This window comes from Dasypus novemcinctus, chromosome 12, assembly GCF_030445035.2.
Source record: "Dasypus novemcinctus isolate mDasNov1 chromosome 12, mDasNov1.1.hap2, whole genome shotgun sequence".
NCBI lineage: Eukaryota > Metazoa > Chordata > Mammalia > Cingulata > Dasypodidae > Dasypus > Dasypus novemcinctus.
The window spans coordinates 39,425,442-39,445,958 of record NC_080684.1 but is presented as its reverse complement, the minus strand read 5'-3'; positions in this window follow the sequence as shown (position 1 = coordinate 39,445,958).

Genomic DNA, 20,517 nt, shown 5'->3' with positions numbered 1-20,517 from the left:
GTTTTCAGGGAGAGAGATGGTAAATTGCATTTTCCCTGTTGCTTCTATTCTACTCAGTTCAAATACATCTATTACCCCATTTACATAACACTGACATTATCTGCTTAAAAGTCAATACAAGTGGCTCTTAAATATATTTTTATATATTTTTAGATGTTTAATTTCACCCATACTAAGAGTTGCACAAATTAATACCACACTATTTCCACCCATCAAAACAGCAGAAATTCATATTTTGATCAACATATTGTGTTGGCATGATGTGAGGGCAAAGGTACCTCCATATGTTGCTGTGTGGAAACTGACAAATTCAGAGAATGATTGTGATGGTAGATTTTATGGGTCAACTTGGCTAAGCTATGGTGCCCAGTTATTTGGTCAAATACTGGCCTAGATGTTGCCGTGAAGGTATTTCTTAGGTGTGATTAACATCTATACTCAGTTGACTTTGAATAAAGATTACGCTTGATAGAGTATGTGGACCTGATCCATTTAATTGAAGGCATTAAGACTAAAAGCTGAGGCTTCTTGGAGAAGAAGAAATCCTGCTTCAAGACTACAATATCAGCTCTTATCTGAGTTGCCAACTTGCCGACCTGACCTATGATTTCATATTTGCCACCTTCCACAATTGTATGAGCCTATTACTTAAAATAAATATTTCCTATATATATGTATATATGTATTTCCTATTGGTTCTATTTCTCTGGAGAACACTGACTGATATGATGATGCTCTATCAATGTTTTTAAAAAGTACAAATTCGTATTTCCCTTGATGACACAATTCTACTGCTAGGAATTTACCCTATTTTTTATGTGTATAGGATGATGACATGATGTATGCACTTGGCTTTACATTGCAGCACTATTTTTTTAAAAAAAAATTTAATGTTTACCTATAGAAGGTTGATAAAATAAGTTATGAAATATCAACACAAGAGAAACTATGTACCTATATACAATAAAGAATAAGACCTCTCTAAGTCATATAGAAAGATTTATAAAAATACATTGTAAAGTGAATAACATTAAAGTGTATAACAGTATGAGAACTAATCTACCATTTGTGAAAAAAGGGGAGTGTGATAAATACAAATTCATATTTTCATATTGATATGTGCATAAAATCTCTGGAAGGATACACAAGAATTTTAGCACTATTCACCTATTGGAGGGTGTGGTTTGTGAACTGGATAGATGAGAAATGGTGGAAGGGAAACTTTTTAATTTTATATTTTTGGATTATTTTAAGATCATATAAATATACCAGTATTTCAAAAATTAAATTAATTTTAAAAGAAATTATTTGCTTGGAAGTCTGTTTTCCCCACCAGATTGTGAACTATGCCTCGGTCATTTCTGCAGTCTTATTGCCTAGGCCAGTACACAGCACATAGCACCTTGTCAACAAGTACTTACAAAACGCACATTGAATAATAAAATGCTGTAGATTAAAATTCCTTGAAGAAAGAGCAAACATCCTTCCCTAGTTTTCAAATAGAGCTCTTTATGTGATGAAAGTGAGTGACATACTGTGGAAAGGGTATTGAGGAAGAGCAGAAAGGCAAGCATGATAAGAGAATGAAATTTAATACAAAATTCTAATTCTAGATGCCATTCATTTTCTAGTTCTTTCCATAGTTTACCAGCTAAGGTTGTGGTGGATACTGTGCGGGAGAAAACTTCAAAAAGTCCTTGGGGGGAAGCAGACTTGGCCCAATGGATAGGGCATCCGCCTACCACATGGGAGGTCCGTGGTTCAAACCCCGGGCCTCCTTGACCCGTGTGGAGCTGGCCCATGCGCAGTGCTGAGGCTCGCAAGGAGTGCCTGCCACGCAGGGTGTCCCCCACATAGGGGAGCCCCACGCACAAGGAGTGCACCCCTTCAGGAGAGCAGCCCAGCGCGAAAGAAAGTGCTGCCTGCCCAAGAATGGTGCCGCCCACACAGAGAGCTGACACAACAAGATGACACAGCAAAAAGAAACAGATTCCCAATGCCTCTGATAAGGATAGAAGCCGTCACAGAAGAACACACAATGAATGGACAGAGAGCAGACAACTCGGGGGAGGGGAGTAAGGGGAGAGAAAAAAAGTACTTGGGAGAGATAGAAACAGAAAGGGAGATAAAAAGAAGTTTCAAGTAGAACATGTTTCTTCTTTTTCTTGATAATCAAGGTGATTTGGAGTTTGTTCGGTTTCAAGTAAGTTACTTTCTTTAGTGGATTCATGATATTTAAATGGCTGGGGATTTAATTTTTTTGTTTGCTATTCTTTTCTGAATGTATTTTCCTTCTCACAGGTTCAAATTAGTTCAACTCAGTTGAATTGTGACACCTGAGAGCCGGTGGCTTCCAGCAGTGATTTTCAATATTAGCGGCATATTGGAATTCCCAGGGAGGTTTGAAAGCAATACTGATGCCTGAGTCCCACCCCCAGGTAGTCTGACTTAATTGGTCTATAGGGTGGCCTTGGCATAAAGATTTTTAAAACCTTCCTCAAATGATTCTAATTGCAATACAATTTGAGGACTACTAATTTATAGCATTCTCTAGCTTTGTGTGGAGATAAACTATCTCCAGAAGTAGATGAATCAGATGAATTTATTATTTATTTTTGAATAATTAACTTCCATTGTGAGATCTGAGAAAATAAATTGCCTCATGCATTTCTTCCGGGGAGTAGCCAAGAATTCACTATCTTTGCCTCCTTACTACAGGAGCTGTATATATTGTAAGAGCCCATATTTGCTTCCCATTAATAAGCCCAGGCAGTGGCATCACCGAGAGAGAGCTAGGAGGCCCTTTAGCCTGCTGCTGCTCCCCTTACCACATGCAGCCCCAGTGTTGTTTTAGAAAGTCTGGTGGGCGTGCTCTTAAGTTATTCCATACAACTGTAGTAGCAAAACCCTGGAAACCATCCAGAAGACTCAGTAAATAAGTACACACACACACACAGAACAATAAAAATAACTAACTGCAGCTATTAATCTTAGTAACATAATATTAAGTGCAAAAAACAATTCCCAGAAAATTACAGACAGCCTGATGACCTTTTTATAATTTTCAGAAACAAATAAAGCTAAATACTGTTGGTTACGCATACATATATGATAAAACTATGGGGAGAAGCAAGGGAGTGATAAGCACAATATTCAAGTTGTTTCAGATTTCTGCTTCAGTGACTTTCCCTCTCTTTGTTTGAATTCATCCCGTTTATAAAGTTCTCCAGTAACAGGAGTAAGATCCACCCTGGGTTGCCCCCTACTGAAGTAACCTAATTAAAAGGCCCTTAACTGAATTTAGATCATCAAAAGGCCCCCCTTCAATAGGTTCACACCCATAGGAATGGATTAGCTCTAAGGACATGATTTTTCTTCCGTCCATACAAGCCTCAAACAACCACAGTATACTGATAACTTGGTTTCCAACTAACACATTCCCTGAGACTAAAATTTATAGTGAAATATTTTCAATTGTGCAATCTGAAAAATCAGTTTGATAGTAGTAAGTGACATAATATACAACATTGGAATAGCTTTGAATTTTGGCATTCCCTGGAAAGTCTGACCGACTTAGTTTGCCAGGGCTGCTATGAGAAACATGGTGCCGTGGGCTGGCTTAAACAAGAATTCTCTGTCCCACAGGTATGGAGGCTAGAAGTCCAACATCAAGGTATTGGCAAGGCATGCTTTCTCCTGGAGTCTGTAGCGTCTGTCAGTCCTCCGTCACATGGTGATCTCCCTCTCCTTCTGCCCGCTCCTCTTCTTCCTGCTGACTTGCAGCTTCTACTGACCATAGCATCGGAATTTCTTTTCCTTATAAGTCATATGATATTATAAGTCAAATAACATTGTTTAGGGCACACCCTGAATCAATGTGGCTTTGTCTACATAGGCTCTTTATGGATCCTATTCACAAATGAGTCTACACCTTAATTAATAATAATACCCTCAAAAGGTCACATCCACAGGAACACGAATTCAGTCTTGAACAGTTCTTTTGTGGGGGACGTGGTTCAGTCCCTACACTGACTAACAGTAAAGCTGAGTTCTTCGCAAGCAACTCTATAAATGAAATATAATTCTCCTGCAGACTTCCTTCTGGCATTACTCCTGCATCTGCTGATCTCCTGCAATAGAAATAGAATAAAACTAATAATCGTTTACACTTGTATAAAATTTAACAGTTTATAAGAAGAGTTTAATTTTTATCTCATTATCTCTTGACAATCCTATGGCATATGCAGGGCAAAGATTAGCTTAAGACATGATTATAGACAGTTCTCACGGTATGGAACATTGTTTCCAAAGTGTGGCATGTGAACCTGTGGTCAAACTCAAGGCAATTTCAAAGTATATGCATATTGTATAATATTAATATCCATGTATAAAGCATTAATATTTGTATATTTGTCTTATTTTAATCATCCTTTCCTCCTAATTATGGCAAATAATCCTAGTTTTTCACCTCCAGTAGTGGCGTAAAGTTGCCTTTTAAAATCAAGTTATGTTAATAAAAATTAATGTATTTGAAGAAAACCCTTACATAAACAATAGCACAGTTGTTACCTAGAGCAGACAAATGTTATGAAGGTGATTTGTGAACAACTGAAACATAGAGAACCTCAGCCTGGCAAGTAATATTCAAAACTACATCACCATCAAAAAAATAAATTTAAAAAAGGACATAATACTTATGTTTCTAGGTCACCTACAACTAGATTAATTTGGCAACGAGAGTTGACTACTGTTTCTCCTATGTCCCCCCTTTAGGAGCTAGGTACTGGAGAAATAATAATGAAAAGTACACAGTCCATACCTTCATGGAGTTTACAGTTGAAAGAAAACTCAAAATAAGATGAGCAGGTAATTTATGTGTCGATACAAGAGTAATCACACCACCCTACCAGAGAAAATAACCCACTCTTTGAGTACCAGCAAAAGCTTCCCAAAGGAACTGACATCTGAAGACTCAGTAAGAATAAGCAGGGGAAAGGGTATTACGGGAGGAGTTGCGTGTACAAAGACCTGGATGAGAGAGAATGCATGAGGCATTCAGTGGGCTCCGGGTAGATTGGAAAGACTGAATCAAGCATAGAGAAGGAATCAATGTGGCCGGAAATGAGGTGGAAGAAAAAAAGTGCCTAGCGGATAATGAAGGAAATTGTAGTCCCTGTAAATCCATCAGGGTTCAGGCTAGTAAGTAACAGAAATGGGCCTAGATTACTTAAAAGGAAATATTTGTTGGAAGACTCTCAGAGGTACAGCACTGCATCCTAGCAATGGCACACACTGATGGCTCCCCCAAAATTAGAAAAAGGGATCAGGCGCATGTATATAAAACAAATAGAGCTTTTACAAATGAATAAAACAAAAACAAATTGTAAGGAATCTGAAATTATTCTGTAGCCAATTAGGAAACCTGAATGGAATTGACATGTTCAGATTTGGCCTTTAGATAGATGGTTCTTGTGCTAGTGGGAATAAACTGAAGACAGAGAGAAAAGATTGAGAGCTGTTAGCAGTGTCTTGGAGAGATGATGGTGACTTGAGTATGAGCAGTAGCAGTAGGGGAAGAAGAAAATTGGAAAGAAGAGATGTGGGAACAATTTCAGAGCCAGGCTTGGTCAGAGTGGTGACAGAGTGGGAACTCCTCCATGCTCTGCTGCTTCAAAAGCTGTGGCTTTCATGAACGGGGAGAAGAAAAGCCCGAGATGGAAGTGGATTTAGAGAGTGGAAAGGTAACTGCTGCCTCCTCCTGAATATCGTTGTGTGATCCCAGAGTCCACAAAATAGAGCAGCCAACTCCCTCCATTTTAAACCATGTGGAAGGGGTCTATTTTATTTCCAAACATCTCCTGTTTGACCATAACACATCACCTTGGCTTTCCATATGGTCACCTCACTTTGACCAATATACAATGTAAATTTATTAACACCCTTTTCTCATTTGCCTGCAACTATATATTTTGCTGCCTCCCAGGAATTTAATTTCTTCATTAATGCATTTCATGATGGTTGTTGTTTCTGTTTAAAAGCTGTTAGCACTCTCTAAGTTTTAGAATACTGTTTCTCTCCCATCCATGATGTCATTACAATTGATTTTCTAGGGTTCTCATGTATTTCTATATGAGTCAAAGAATTTTATATAGCTACCACAGCCTAGGCACAAGAGATAGAGATGGAGGACAACAGAGATCTCAGTAATTTTATTTCTAATTGCAATTTAAAGCCAAAAGGCGAAGACTTAGGAAAGAGCTGTTTTCATTACAGTTGTTCCATGCCTGAAATGAACCATTACACATTGAAAAAGAAGACATCATTCCAGAGTGGTTTAGTCATAACAAACAAAATGGATTCCAACAAGCTGTTTTCAGTCCCATGGCCAAAAAATGCATTCTGTTGGTATTTAGGATCTTTTTTAGTGTGTGGCATTATATTTGGAAATGTTATTGCATCTTTCACTCCTTCCTATAACATATTTGCATTGAATAATGAGATAAATGACCAGCTGGTCTCTTGTAGTTACAAAGCCCTTTATTGGAGTCAGCACAATTATGGCAGATGGCAATTTTGGTTTGAAGTCTTACTAAGAATAGATTTGCAGTACCTTGCTATAGAGCATACAACTTTTCTCTGAGAGTATGAGAGTAAGAGGAGGGTGTTTTGTTGGGATTTGAATTTGCATTTTGCTCTCACTGTATTTTTTCTTCCCTCATAAAAATGGAAAATGCTTTTGGGTTCAAGGTATTTGAGTTCCATGACCAAAGATAGAAGTTGCACAAGAGAAACCCCTCATGTTGGCTTTTGTTTATGAAAACCTAAATTGCTTACCATTATAAGCCAACCAGAGGAGGAAGAGGGGAGAAAGTGTCTTTGAGATTGAATGCTGGAAGAGTAACTCTGTATTTTTGAGAGAAGAGATTCTCCAAGCCTGGGAAGAGGAAAGGGGTACTTGATAGAGCAGCAGGATTGTCCCCAATTCCTGTGAAAAGTGTTAGGTGGACCCTGAGAGTTAAGCACCAGACCCTGAGGCCCCCATTTCTACTCCTAGGCCTGGCCCAGAGTTGTCCATATTTGAAGGGACCATAAAGAAGCAGAGGACTCAGTTTTAGCTATGATCATGACAGTGATAAATTTCTCAATGATCATGATATTACAGACAAGAAGCTCTTGCTAATATTTCATAAATGATCTCCTCACTATACTCTTATGTGGCCTTGGAAGTGCAAAGCCTGGACCACTGCCACACCAGCCCATACTCTTATTACTGGTATTGAACTTACCACCCTGAAGACTTGGATTCTGATTAAAATAGATTGATAGGCCCGGCGGTGGCGATTCCTGAAGGCTTTGCTGTGCTGGGGAGTTCCCAAGCCCTGAGCGGTCTGTTTCGGGGGCTTGCAGGGCAGGTGTCTGGAAGTCGATTTGGTGAGACAGTGACGGAGGAGATTCTTGCGAGAGGTGGAATTTTGGGTTTCTGACATGGAGGTCAGAGGTTCTAGGTGGAGCCCCTCCCCCTAGGGCTGGCGGCTGGGCCACAATGATCCCTGGGATCTTTGTTGTGTGGGGTGTTCCCAAACCCTGAGCGGCCTGTTTTGGGGACTTGCAGGGCAGGAAGTGTCTGGATGTCGATTTGGTAAGACAGTGACAGAAGAGATTCTTACAAGAGGTGGAACTTTCGGTTTCTGACATGGAGGTCAGAAGTTGTAGGCACCACTCTGCCTAGGGCTGGCGGCCTGTCCACGGCAGTCCCTGAAATCTATGTTGTGCTGCAGCACTCCCAAACCCTGAGCAGGCTGTTTCGGGGCCTTGCAGGACAGGAGGTGTCTGGATGTCAATTTGGTGAGACAGTGACAGAAGAGGTGGAATTTTGGGTTTCTGACATGGAGGTCAGAGGTTGCAGGTGGGACCCCTCCCCTTAGGGCTGGTGCCCAGCTGCGGGGAGCCCTGAAGGCTGTGTTGTCCTGCAGTGCTCCCCGGTCCCCTGTTAACCAGATGCATGGTTTCCAGGTCTGTGTCCCTTAAACCCTCGTAGCCCATGTTCCAGAGACTCTCACACCTTGAGTTTGCAATATCACAGACTTCCCATCCCCAAATCCACTGCCCCTGAGACCCATCTGAGGTCCTTGATTACCCTAGACCTCAGCATTTGTGGTTTGTTTTTTTTTCCTCTCTCTCCTTGAACTTGGAGGAGTGTACCAGCTGTCTTGGGGAGAGTCTAGGAAGAAAGGAGAGGTGAATCTGCTGAGAAGGCCCAATTTACCTAAACGTCCTGGGATAGGAAACTTGGTCTGGGAGAAGGTGGAGTCAGAAAATCAATTAGACCTCTCCTAGCACACCTAAGGGGGAGGGACTGTAGGAGGTGCTATCCAAGCTTCCAATAACATATTTGGGGTTTCTGGTGAGGTGTAGGTGCTCTCATGCTGGAAATAAAGAGTCATAGTCTTCTGTGTTGAGTTGGTTCAACAAGGACCTACTTGAATCTCCAACAGGACCTTTCAGGCGGCTATTCTGCTGCCCTGGGAGAGAGAGAAGTGAGGAAAGGAGGAAGGGGGAAGGTCAGATGCCAAAGTGTATTATTTAACTGCAAAGAGGATTCCTAGCTTGAAACGTTGGTTTTTTTGGTTGGTTGTTTGTTTTGGCGTGGTTGCTGATATTGCATTGTCTCCTGTTCTTTTCTCTCATCATATCAGCCAAGGTCCTTTTTCATTTATTTAGTTTTTTTCTCTTTTTCTTTTTCTTGCTTGTTTCCCCTCCTTTTTCTTTGATCCCTTCTTTGTTTCTTCTCTTTTTTTTCTTTTCTCTGTTTTTCTTCTTTTTTTATTTTATTTTCTTTATATAATAGGTGCTGCAGGGGGCACTTCACACATGCTATGTTTCCTCATCCTCCATTTCCTCTTTTCTGTGTGTATTGATTTTGGCCATCTACACTATCCCCTTTCCCCCACATCTTTCTATCCTCCATCATCTGCTGTTTCTCTTACATTCTACCTCCCTTTCTTTGGCCTCCATCTGACTTTTTATTTCTAATATCTTTGTTCTGTTTTCTGTCTCTTATCCACTCTTGATATTATTGTCTTTCTTTTCTCTTTCCCTCTCTCATGAAAACACAGGCCTTTTAATTCATACTATATTCCTCCCCATATTCAGTTGACTATCTCATTATCAATACTCTTCTTACTGCTATAACTCTACACAACTTACATGAGCTAATATCCATTCTCCTAGATCTCACATTGTTGCTCTGTTAACATTTATTACCAATAATACTTTATACATTTTCTTTTCTTCCTCATTTTGCTTTCTCTGACCCTAATATTTTCCATCAAAGTGAGCTTTAGCCAGCAACAAAAAAAATAGAGTAAGAAGAACAAAGTGACAAAGAGAAGACATAACACTTACACAAGAACAACAACTAATTAATCCCCAAGACTAGACAAAGAAACTAAGGAACTGATTAAACCCATCAAGATAAAATGATGACCAGACAGCAACAAAAAACTACAAACCAAACCAATAATCAGGAAAACATGGCCGAATCCAATGAACAAAATTAAAACCAGGAAGAGGAAAAGAACATTGGACAAGTAATTAAAAATATCAAAACATATATTAGAGACCAACTTAATGAAGTAAAGGAAGAGATTAACAATATGAAGAAAACACTTGGAGAGTAAATTGCAGACATATGCAAAAAAAGATAACAGATATGATGGGGATGAACACCACAGTTCAAGAAATCAAAAAAATACTCTCAGCAAATAGCAGCAGATTAGAAGAGGCAGAGAAGAGAATTAGCGATGTGGAAGACAGTACATCTGAAATCAAACAGATAGTAGATCTGATCGATAAAAAGATAGGAAAAAATCTAGCTAGGATTTAGAGACCTGAAAAACAATGCAAAATGCACAAACATACGTATTATAGGCATCCCAGAAGGAGAAGAGAAGGGAAAGGGGACAGAAGGGGTGTTGGAGGAAATAATGGCTGAAAACTTCTCAAATCTACTGAGGGAGATGGACATACATGTCCAGGAAGCACAACACACCACAAACAGCATAAATGCCAACAGGCCCACCGCAAGACATATACTTCTCAAATTATCCAATGCTCAAGACAAAGAGAAAATTCTAAAAGCAGCAAAAGAAAAGAGAACCATCACATCCAAGGGTGGCTCCATAAGATTAAGTGCTGATTTCTCATCTGAAACCATGGATGCAAGAAGGCAGTGATATGATATAGTCAAGGTACTACAAGAAAAAAATTTCCAACCAAGAATACTCTACCCAGCTAAGCTAGGATTAAAAAATGATGGAGAGTTCAAAATATTCACAGATAAACAGAAATTAAAAGAGTATGCCAACAAGAAACCTCCCCTTTTAGAAATACTAAAGGGAGTTCTGCAGGAAGAGAGAAAAAACCAGGAGAGGCAGAGTTGGAGGAGAGTGTAAGAGCAACAAAAAAGAAAAAAGAGAAGGAAAAATAAACAAACAAAATATGACAAACACAAGTCCAAAGAAAATATGGCTAACATCAATAATTCCTTAAACATAATAACACTGAATGTCAATGGATTAAACTCACCTGTCAAAAGATGCAGACTGGAAGATTGGATAAGGAAATATGTCCCATCTATATGCTGTCTACAAGAAACACATCTTAGACCCAGGGATTCTTGGAGGTTGAAAGTGAATGGCTGGAAAACAATCTTACAAGCAAACAATAATCATAAAAAGGCAGGAGTAGCTATATTAATATCAGACAAAATAGACTTTAAATGTGAAACAATTGTAAGAGACAAAGATGGATACTACATATTAGTGAAAGGGATAATCTTTCAAGAAGAACAATCATAAATATTTATGCTCCTAACATGTGCGCCTCCAAATATGTGAGGCAAACACTGGAAAAACCAAGTGAAAGAATAGATGCCTCTACAATTATAGTGGGAGACTTTAATACACCACTACCAACTTTTGACATACATCTCAAAAGAGACTCACTAAAGAAACAAAAACTTTGAACAATATTTTAGAGGAGCTGGATCTAATAGACATATACAGATCATTACACCCAAATACAGCAGGATATACATTTTTGTCAAGTGCACATGGATCATTCTCCAAGATAGACCATATGCTAGGCCACAAAGAAAGGCTCAATTAATTCAGAAAGATCGAAATCATACAAGGTAATATCTCTGACCACAGTGGAGTGAAGTTCGAAATCTGCAAGGGCCAGAGACACAGATTTCATGCCAAGATATGGAAATTAAACAGCACACTCTTAGAAAAACAATGGTTCAAAGAGGAAATCTCAAAAGAAATTAATAACTACCTTGAAACTAATGAAAATGATAACACAACATACCAAAACTTATGGGATGCAGCAAAAGCAGTACTGAGAGGGGAATTTATAGCCATAAATTCATACATCAATAAAGAAGAAAGACCAAAATTGAAGAACTAACTGCACATTTGGAGGAATTAGTAAAAAACAACGAAGTAACCCCACAGGAAGAAGAAAGAAAGAAATAAAAAAGATCAGAGCAGAACTAAATGAAATAGAAAATAAGAAAGCACTTGAAAAGATAAACAAAACCAAGAGCTGGTTCTTTGAGAAGATCAATAAAATTGACAAACCCTTAGCTAGACTAACAAAGAAAAAAAGAGAGAAGATGCAAATACACAAAATGAAAAATGGGAAAGGAGGTATCACCACGGGCCCCACAGAAATTAAGACTATCATAAGAGGATACTTTGATAAACTATATTTCAACAAAAATGACAATTCAAAGAAAATGGACAAATTCCTAGAAACACATAAGCAGCCTATATTGATGAAAGAAGAAATTGATGATCTCAACAAACCATTCACAAGTAAAAAGATAGAATCAGTCATTAAAAACCTCCCAACTAAGAAGAGCCTAGGGCTTCACAGGTGAATTCTACAAAACATTCCAGAAAGAACTAACACCAATCTTACTGAAACTCTTCCAAAAAATCAAACCAGAAGGAACATTACCGAACTCATTCTATGATGCCAATATTACCCAAGTGCCAAAGCCAAACAAAAACACAAGAAAGGAAAATTACAGACCAATTTCTTTAATGAACCTAGACACAAAAATCCTCAACAAAATACTTGCTAACCATATCCAACAACACATTAAACGAATTATAAACCATGACCAAGTGCGATTCATTCTGGGTATTCAAGGATGGTTCAACATAAGAAAATCAATTAATGTAATACACCATGTAAATAGATTGAAGGAAAAAAACCACATGATTGTATCTATAGATGCAGAAAAAAAGCATTTAACAAAATACAGCATGCTTTCTTGATAAAAACACTGCAAAAGATCGGAATACAAGGACATTTTCCGAACATGATAAAAAGTATATATGAAAAACCCACAGCCAACATTGTTTACAATAGTGGAATCCTAAAACCCTTCCCTCTAAGATCAGGAACAAGGCAAGGATGCCCACTCTCACCTCCTCTATTTAACATTGTCTTAGAAGTACTAGCTAGAGCACTGAGGCAAGAACCAGATATAAAAGGTATTCAAATTGGAAAGGAAGAAGTCAAAATTTCATTATTTGCAGATGACATGATCCTATACATAGAAAACCCTGAGAGGTCTACAACTTCTAGAACTCATAAATGAGTTTATTAAAGTCACAGGTTATAAGATCAATGTGCAAAAATCAGTAGCATTTCTGAAAACCAATAATGAGCAAGCTCAGGAGGAAATCAAGAAACAAATACCATTTACAATAGTCAATAAAAAAATCAAATACCTAGGAATAAATTTAACTAAAGATGTAAAAAACTTATACACAGAAAACTATACAAGACTGTTCAAGGAAATCAAAGAAGACCTAAATAAATGGAAGATTATTCCCTGTTCATGGATAGGAAGACTAAATATTATTAAGATGTCTATTCTACCAAAACTGATCTATACATTCAATGCAATCCCAATAAAAATCAACACAGCATTCTTTAAGGAACTAGAAAAACTAGCTATGAAATTTATTTGGAAAGGAAAGAGGCCCCGAATAGCCAAAGACATATTGAAAAAGAAAAACGAAATTGGAGGAACCACACTACCTGGCTTCAAAACATATTACAAATCTATAGTAGTGAAAACAGCATGGTATTGGCACAAGGAGAGACACACAGACCAATGGAACCGAACTGAGAGTTCTGATATAGATTCTCATATATATATAGTCTTATAATATTCAATAAAGCCACCAAACCCTCTCAACTGGGAGAGAATGACCTATTCAACAAATGGTGCCTGGAGAACTGGATATCCATATGTAAAAGAATGAAAGAGGATTACCATCTCACACCTTATACAAAAATCAACTCAAGATGGATCAAAGACCTAATTATAATAGCCACGACCATAAAGACTTTGGAAAGCAGTGTACGGAAACATATAGAAGACCTTGTTATATGAAATGGCTTCATGAACTTCACCAAAAGCATGAGCAGCAAAAGAACAAATAGATAAATGTGACTTCTTCAAAATTAAAGCCTTCTGCATCTCAAAGGAGTTTGTCAAGAAAAGTAAAAAGAGATCCTACCCAATGGGAGAAAATATTTGGTAACCATATATTGGATAGGAGACTTACAACCTGCATATATAAAGAACTCCTATATCTTGAAAATAAAAAGACAAACAACCATTTTTAAAAAAATGGGAAAAAGATTTAAACAGACACTTCTTCAAAGAACAAATACAAATGTCTAAAAAGCACATGAAAAAATGCTACAAATCTCTAGCTATCAATGAAATGCAAATTGAAACTACAGTGAGATACCATCTTACTCCCATAAGATTGGCAGCTATGAAAAAAGCAGAAGACTACAAATGCTGGAGAGGATATGGAAGAATGGGGACAATCATCCACTGCTGGTCAGAATGCAGAAGGATCCAGCCATTCTGTAGGACAGTTTGGTGGTTTCTCAAAAAACTAGCTATAGATTTGCCATATGACCCAGCAATTCCACTGCTGGGCATATACCCAGTAGAACTGAAAACAAGGACACAAACTGATATATGCACATCAATGTTCATAGCAGCATTGTTCACTATCACCAAAAGTTGGAATCAACCCAAATGCCCATCAACAGATGAATGGATAAATAAAATGTGGTATATACATACAATGGAATACTACTCAGCTTTAAGAACGAATACACTACAAACACACGTGATAACATGGATGAATCTTGAGAACCTTCTATTGAGTGAAGCAACCCAGGCATTGAAGGACAAATACTACATGACCTCAATGATATGAAATAAGTAAACCAAGCTGCCTCAGAGAGCTAGAGACTAGATGATAGGCTTAAAGGAAAATGGGGGATAGAGGAAGGATGTAAGCTGACATCTACATGGGTGAAATCAATGATAAGCTGGAGGTAAGTATTTGTACAAGGAAGGGATAAAATGGGGGCATAGGGTTACCTTTGGGTGGGGCTTTGTGGGCTTGAGGGGGCTAGGGATGGGAGGATGGGTAATATTGCCCAAGAAATTGGGGGGAGGATGGGGGAACATATGAACATAGGAGATTGTCAGGTATTTGGTTGAGAGTATAATGCTGAGAAAACTTTTTCAAATATATAATAAGGAAGGTTACCTATTTAAGATGCTTAAAGGGGATAATCCAATGCAGGACAGGCTCCTAGGGAGTATGTGAATGCTCATTTTGCCATAGGAGGTTATATCATTGGATAGAGACCCATATAATGAGAGTGAAGGTATACCCACATCCTGGATGTTCTCAAATAGAGGGAATTGTATCTCTCGAGAGAAATGGTGGCTCCCAGTGCATTAGGGCAGTTGAGCATGTCAAGCTCTCAACACTGTTGCAAGTATCTCTGAACATGGCCCTTCAAGTAATGAAGATTGTCTGTCACTGTGGGCCCTAAGGGGAGGGGGAAAGAGGTATTGAATAGATGGAGCCAATGCAACTGTGTGAACAATAGAAGTGTTCCACAAGAGTATGCAAGGATGGATATAAGACATGTTAAATTACACGAAAAATATATAGGGGCTGATAGGCTAAAATGTAAATCATAATGTAAAACATAAGATAACTAAAAATTTAGAAAATTGCATAGTCCAAAATATAAACCACAATGTAAACCCAAATGTTACCTTATTTGAAAGCTATTGTCTCAATATCTGTACATCAGTTTCAGTAAATATAATATAAATATGTAAAAAGATTATTGCTGTAGAAGGGAAAAGGGTTTTATGTTGGATATATGGGAGTACTGTATATTGTATATATGAATTACTGTGATCTAAAACTTACATGAAGATAAGCTTAATAATTAGGAAAAAAGAAAAGAAAAAGATAGGACTTAGACACTGAGGAAAAGACAGAAGAAGTTGCCTTGCCAATTCGCATACAGGGCAACACATATTGCAGTGATGGAAGGCAAAACATCAAAAACAAAGCTTTTGCATTTTTAAATGTTTTGATACCCCACTTTATTTTTACCTTAATTTTTCTAAATTAATATGTATTCTATAACTAACCTTTAAACTCATCACTATATTCCATTTTACTATTAATGGACCTGGCAATATATTGGGCTTCACTTTTGAAGAATTTTGGATTACAGAGAGGTTCAACAATGGCAGGGGAGGAATACTGGTGTGGGATGTTATTGACAGGGGACACATTGTTGGCAGGGAGTCCTACAGGGCATATATCCAGGGTACATAAAATGTTTGAATATTTTCATAGTGGTTACAATTAAAAGCAACAACTGACGGAGTGCTCAGTTCCTAGCCAGAGGAGCTCTGTCACAGTCCCTAAAGGAACAGCAACAATCCCCCAAGTGCAATGGCAAAGACCAAAAAAGAATGAAGGTCCAACAATGAGCTCTTGATACTAATGACTATGCTTTTGAGCCTGTGTACCTGAAATAAGAACAAGGCCTAGAGCTGCAGGGTGCCTAAGAGTTACCACCTGAGAGCCTCCATGTTGCTCAAATGTGGCCAGTCTCAAAGCCAAACTCAGCATGTAAAGACGTTGCCTTCCCCCCAGAGTGGGACCTAACTCCTGGGGATGAGCCTCCCTGGTGCTGAGGGATTACTACCAAGTACCAGCTGATGATGTAACTAGAAAATGACCTTCAATAAAAGGGTCAACTCGGACCAGCAGAATATCTCAGTCTACATATAATACCAGGAGTTAAAAATGCTTTTTGACCTGAATCAAGGGGGAAATGGAAAGGACAAATGAGTTTATATGGCTATGAGTCTCCATAAAGAGCTGGGAGGTTATCAGAGGGGTTGCCCTTACACACACCTGAGCAGAGTTCCAGAGACAGATAAAGTAGATACAACCCCAGGTATTGGTTCTGCTGTGTGCTACAGAGACCCACAGGATCTATGGTCATGGCAGATGGAGTTCGGTGCCATGTCAGTTGGCCCTACTTTGGAGTTTGTGCTTCTGTGCAATGGAGCTGGACTTAGATGTGAAATTTGTCCACAATTCTCTCCTTTTATTTTACTGCAACTGTAGTTGGTGCTGGGGTTTAATGTATACTCAGAGGACCTGAATCTCTGGACTGACCATGTGATAGCCAGGTCCTGAACCTCAACAGACTTGCAGCTCCTACACTCTGGTTTATTGGACTTACCCCACTCAGCTAACATGGAGGTGAAGAAGGTCAACCACCACACCAGGGAGTCAAGACTGCCTGCAACTGAAATCAGGAGAATTGCACCCACAATTCATCTGGAATCTAAGCCCCCTCTTGATATAGATATGGAGTGGACACAACCATTCTAAGGTCCACAGGATGGAGGATTAAAGTATGGATTAGAGTGGACTTACTCCTATTCTATTCACTAACTGTTGTGATTAGTAATCGAAGAAAATGTGGCATTGGTGTGGAGAAAGTGGCCATGATGGCTGCTGGGGGTAGGGAGTGGGAGAAAGAGATGAGATGTGGGGGTATTTTCGGGACTTGGAGTTGTGCTGGGTGGTGCTGCAGGGACAGTTACTAAACATTGTATGTCCTCCCATGGCCCACTGGGTGGACTGTGGGAGAGCGTGGGCTATGGTGTGGACCATTGACCATGAGGTGCAGAGGTGCTCAGAGATATATTCACCAATCAATGAATGATGATGGAGGAGGTTGTTGTTATGGGGAGAGGAGTGGGATGAGGGGGCTGGGGGGTAAATGGAGACCTCATATTTTTTTAATATGATATTAAAAAAATAAAGACAAAAAATACTTAAGTGAAAAATTATGGTAAAATTAAAACAAAAAGAATAACAATAGACAAAAATAATATTTCATTTCATAAAAGAATTATTAAAAATATATTCTATAAAAAATTGATTGATAATGATATGGTGGTATTTCTTGCATTGCAGTGGAGTGGAGTAAAATTCAAACCCTTCACAAATGTGAGAAGATAAATAATTAAGGATAGAATAACCTAAAAGAGTCTTGAAGATGTAATTTCAGATCAGTATGCAGATCAATTATTATAATAATGATAAGAAGATAAAAGTAGTAGTCATTGGCAGTGGGGATCCACTACAAATGGCAATCCACCACTACACTGCAATCAGTGGTCCTAGGACTCTTTCATTTCTGTACTGAGTCCTTCATGTGGAGATAGGGAAAATGCCAGCACTTCACAGTCTGGTATATTCCTGTCCCTCACAAGCCAAGCTCTTACCTCACCCTTCTCTTTACCAGACTAAATGATCCCGGTTTTATTTGGTCTGTCTCCCAAGCTCTGATTTCCAGGGTTTTGTTCTTTCCTTTGCACTCTAGGAGAATTTCTGTTTCCATATCATCAGCCAATTTGCCATGAGATCATTAAAGGCGGTGGCATGAAGGCAAGGGCCCATGGACCAGTATGGAAACTGAGGTAGTGCAGGGGTTCCAGAGAGGGTTGGAGCTTATTCATGCCTAAGGTTTGCCACTTCCCAGCTGGGAGACGCTGGATCAGTCCCTTAAGCTTTCTCCCCCTCAGTATTCATATTGAAAAAGCAGGATGACAGTCCTATGATCACACAGTCCTATGCACATTAAGGGCCTAATTAATTGAAGAAATAGTTCGTCAGTTTCTTTCTGTGCTGAGTGGAACACTACAACAGTACCACAAAAGCAAAGGAATACCTTGATGGTTAACTTTGATTTAAAAAATAAACAATAAAGGGACTTCAGATGCATACTATAAACTAATACTTTGGAAAATTTTAATAATAACTATTTCACTGTAGCCTGAAAAATGCTGCTGTTAGGGCAATCTTATTGATCAAATGATAAGAAATATAACTCCTTGAAATGACGGAATGATTAAGGTCAGTTGAAAGAGTCTTCATTTTTATGTTTATCTTTTATAACGTGGTTGAAACTAGACAACTTCCCCAGATACTACTAAATCCCAATTCACCCTCAATGGGAAGGAAAAGAGAATTAAACAGACCTCCCCTCGGTGAGAACAACTGTCCTATCCCTCCTTTATCCTGGGGAGGACTCAGACACATCTCTGAATAATCTCCAAACCAGAACCACTTTTTTTTTTTTTTTGTCTGTTTTCTCATGTTTGATATGAGGTACAAACTTTGGCCTGGTGCACTACACTCGAAACCCATTCTTGACTGTACTCTCTGTCTAGCCTGAAGCCTGATACCCCCTTAATTCCCCCTACCCACCTTCAGAAACTATCTCAAGCTCTTTAATTTAAATTGTTGTAACACACAAGCACAACAGGGAATTATAAAGAAATTTATAAAAAGGAAAGGGCTTTTCTTCTAAGGTAGCAACAATGACCAAAAACTTTTCATGTTAAATACAGCTGTCCATTTCTTTGCCTCACAGTTATGGAAGAAAGAAGGCATTATGAAAATAAAAGAAGGAAAAGAATCACAAGTAGTTGTTCTCAAATTTTAGTATACATTAGAATCCCTTGGAGAGCTTGTTAAAATTCAGATTGGGCGGCTTCTGCTTCCTTCTGGGAAAAAGGAGTAGACTGACTTTTTCCCTATTCCTCCTGCCAAGTATAACTGAAAACTCTGAACATGTGTGTGTGTTTGTGTGTGTGTGTGTGTATATGTATGTATGTTTATAGAACATAAGAAGACTGAAAGGTGGAGAGAAGAGGGTAGACCAGTTAGGAGCCTTGGAACCCAAGGAAAGACATGATAGTGTGTGCCCTGTATTTTCTTTTACCTCATATATTCCAGACTTGGAGTGGAAGAAGCCAGTAATCAGGAAATACTAATGATCTCAGACAATATAAAAGACCAGCAAAAGCCTGCTCTAGAGAGACAAAGAATCAAGAAGGGTGTAGCTTAGCAAGAAAGAAAGCTTTTAAAAAAATAACTGTTTTATTCTAAGCAAATACCCAGGAAAAAAAAAATCCTGTGGCCCCCACCTTCACCAAGTGCAAGGCTGAGTAGGGAGCCTAGACTTCCATATTGGTGAGGCTCTAATGAAGTACCCCAGTGTCAGAGAAGGTCAAGCAAGGAGCTGGTAATGAGCACCCCTCCCATGACAGTGGAGTTCCTGGGAGATCCTGAACTACCACCACTATCTGGCAGTAATGAGGCACTTTTCCCACTCCCAGCTAAGATGGTATGAAAGGAAGCCTAGTGGAGAGTCAGAACTTTCACCTTTGCCATTGGTAACCTGGCCACCCCCACCACCGTGTCAGTAGAGACCACAGGGGACTTGAACTGAATGCTTAGCATTAAGGAGTAATCCCCCTCCTAGGGTAGATACGGTGACTGAGTGAGGAACTTGGAATTCGACTTCCATCAGCAATAATGAGATGGTGTTTCCAGTTCCCTTGCTGGAGCACAGTCAGGGAAAGCCAGTTAAAACAGAAGGTTTAAATAAGATCCAAAGCCTCAAAGAATACAAAAATGTCCAGATTTCAATAGGAAATCACTCACCATACCAAGAAATAAGAAGATCTCTAACTGAATGAGAAAAGACAATTAAAAGATATCAACAATGAGAAGACGAGATGTTAAATTATTTGATAAGGATTATAAGGCATCCATGATTTAAAAAAAAAAAACTCTTAGACACCCTGCAGCTCCAGGCCTTGTTCTTATTTCAGGTGCACAGGCTCACAAGCATAGTCGTTAGTATCAAGGGCTCATTGTTGGACCTTCATTCTTTTTTGGTCTTTGCCATTGCACTTAGGGGATTGTTGCTGTTCCTTTAGGGACTGTGATAGAGCTCCCCTGGCTAGGAACTCAGCACTCCCTCAGTTGTTGCTGTTAATTGTAACCACTATGAAAATATCCAAACATTTTTATGTACCCTGGATATATACCCTGTAGAACTCCCTGCCAACCATGTGTCCCCTGTCAATAACATCCCACACCAGTATTCCTCCCCTGCCATTGTTGAACCTCTCTAGGAGACCTGAATCTCTGGACTGACCATGTGATAGCCAGGCCTCGAGCCTCAACAGACTTGCAACTCCTACACTCT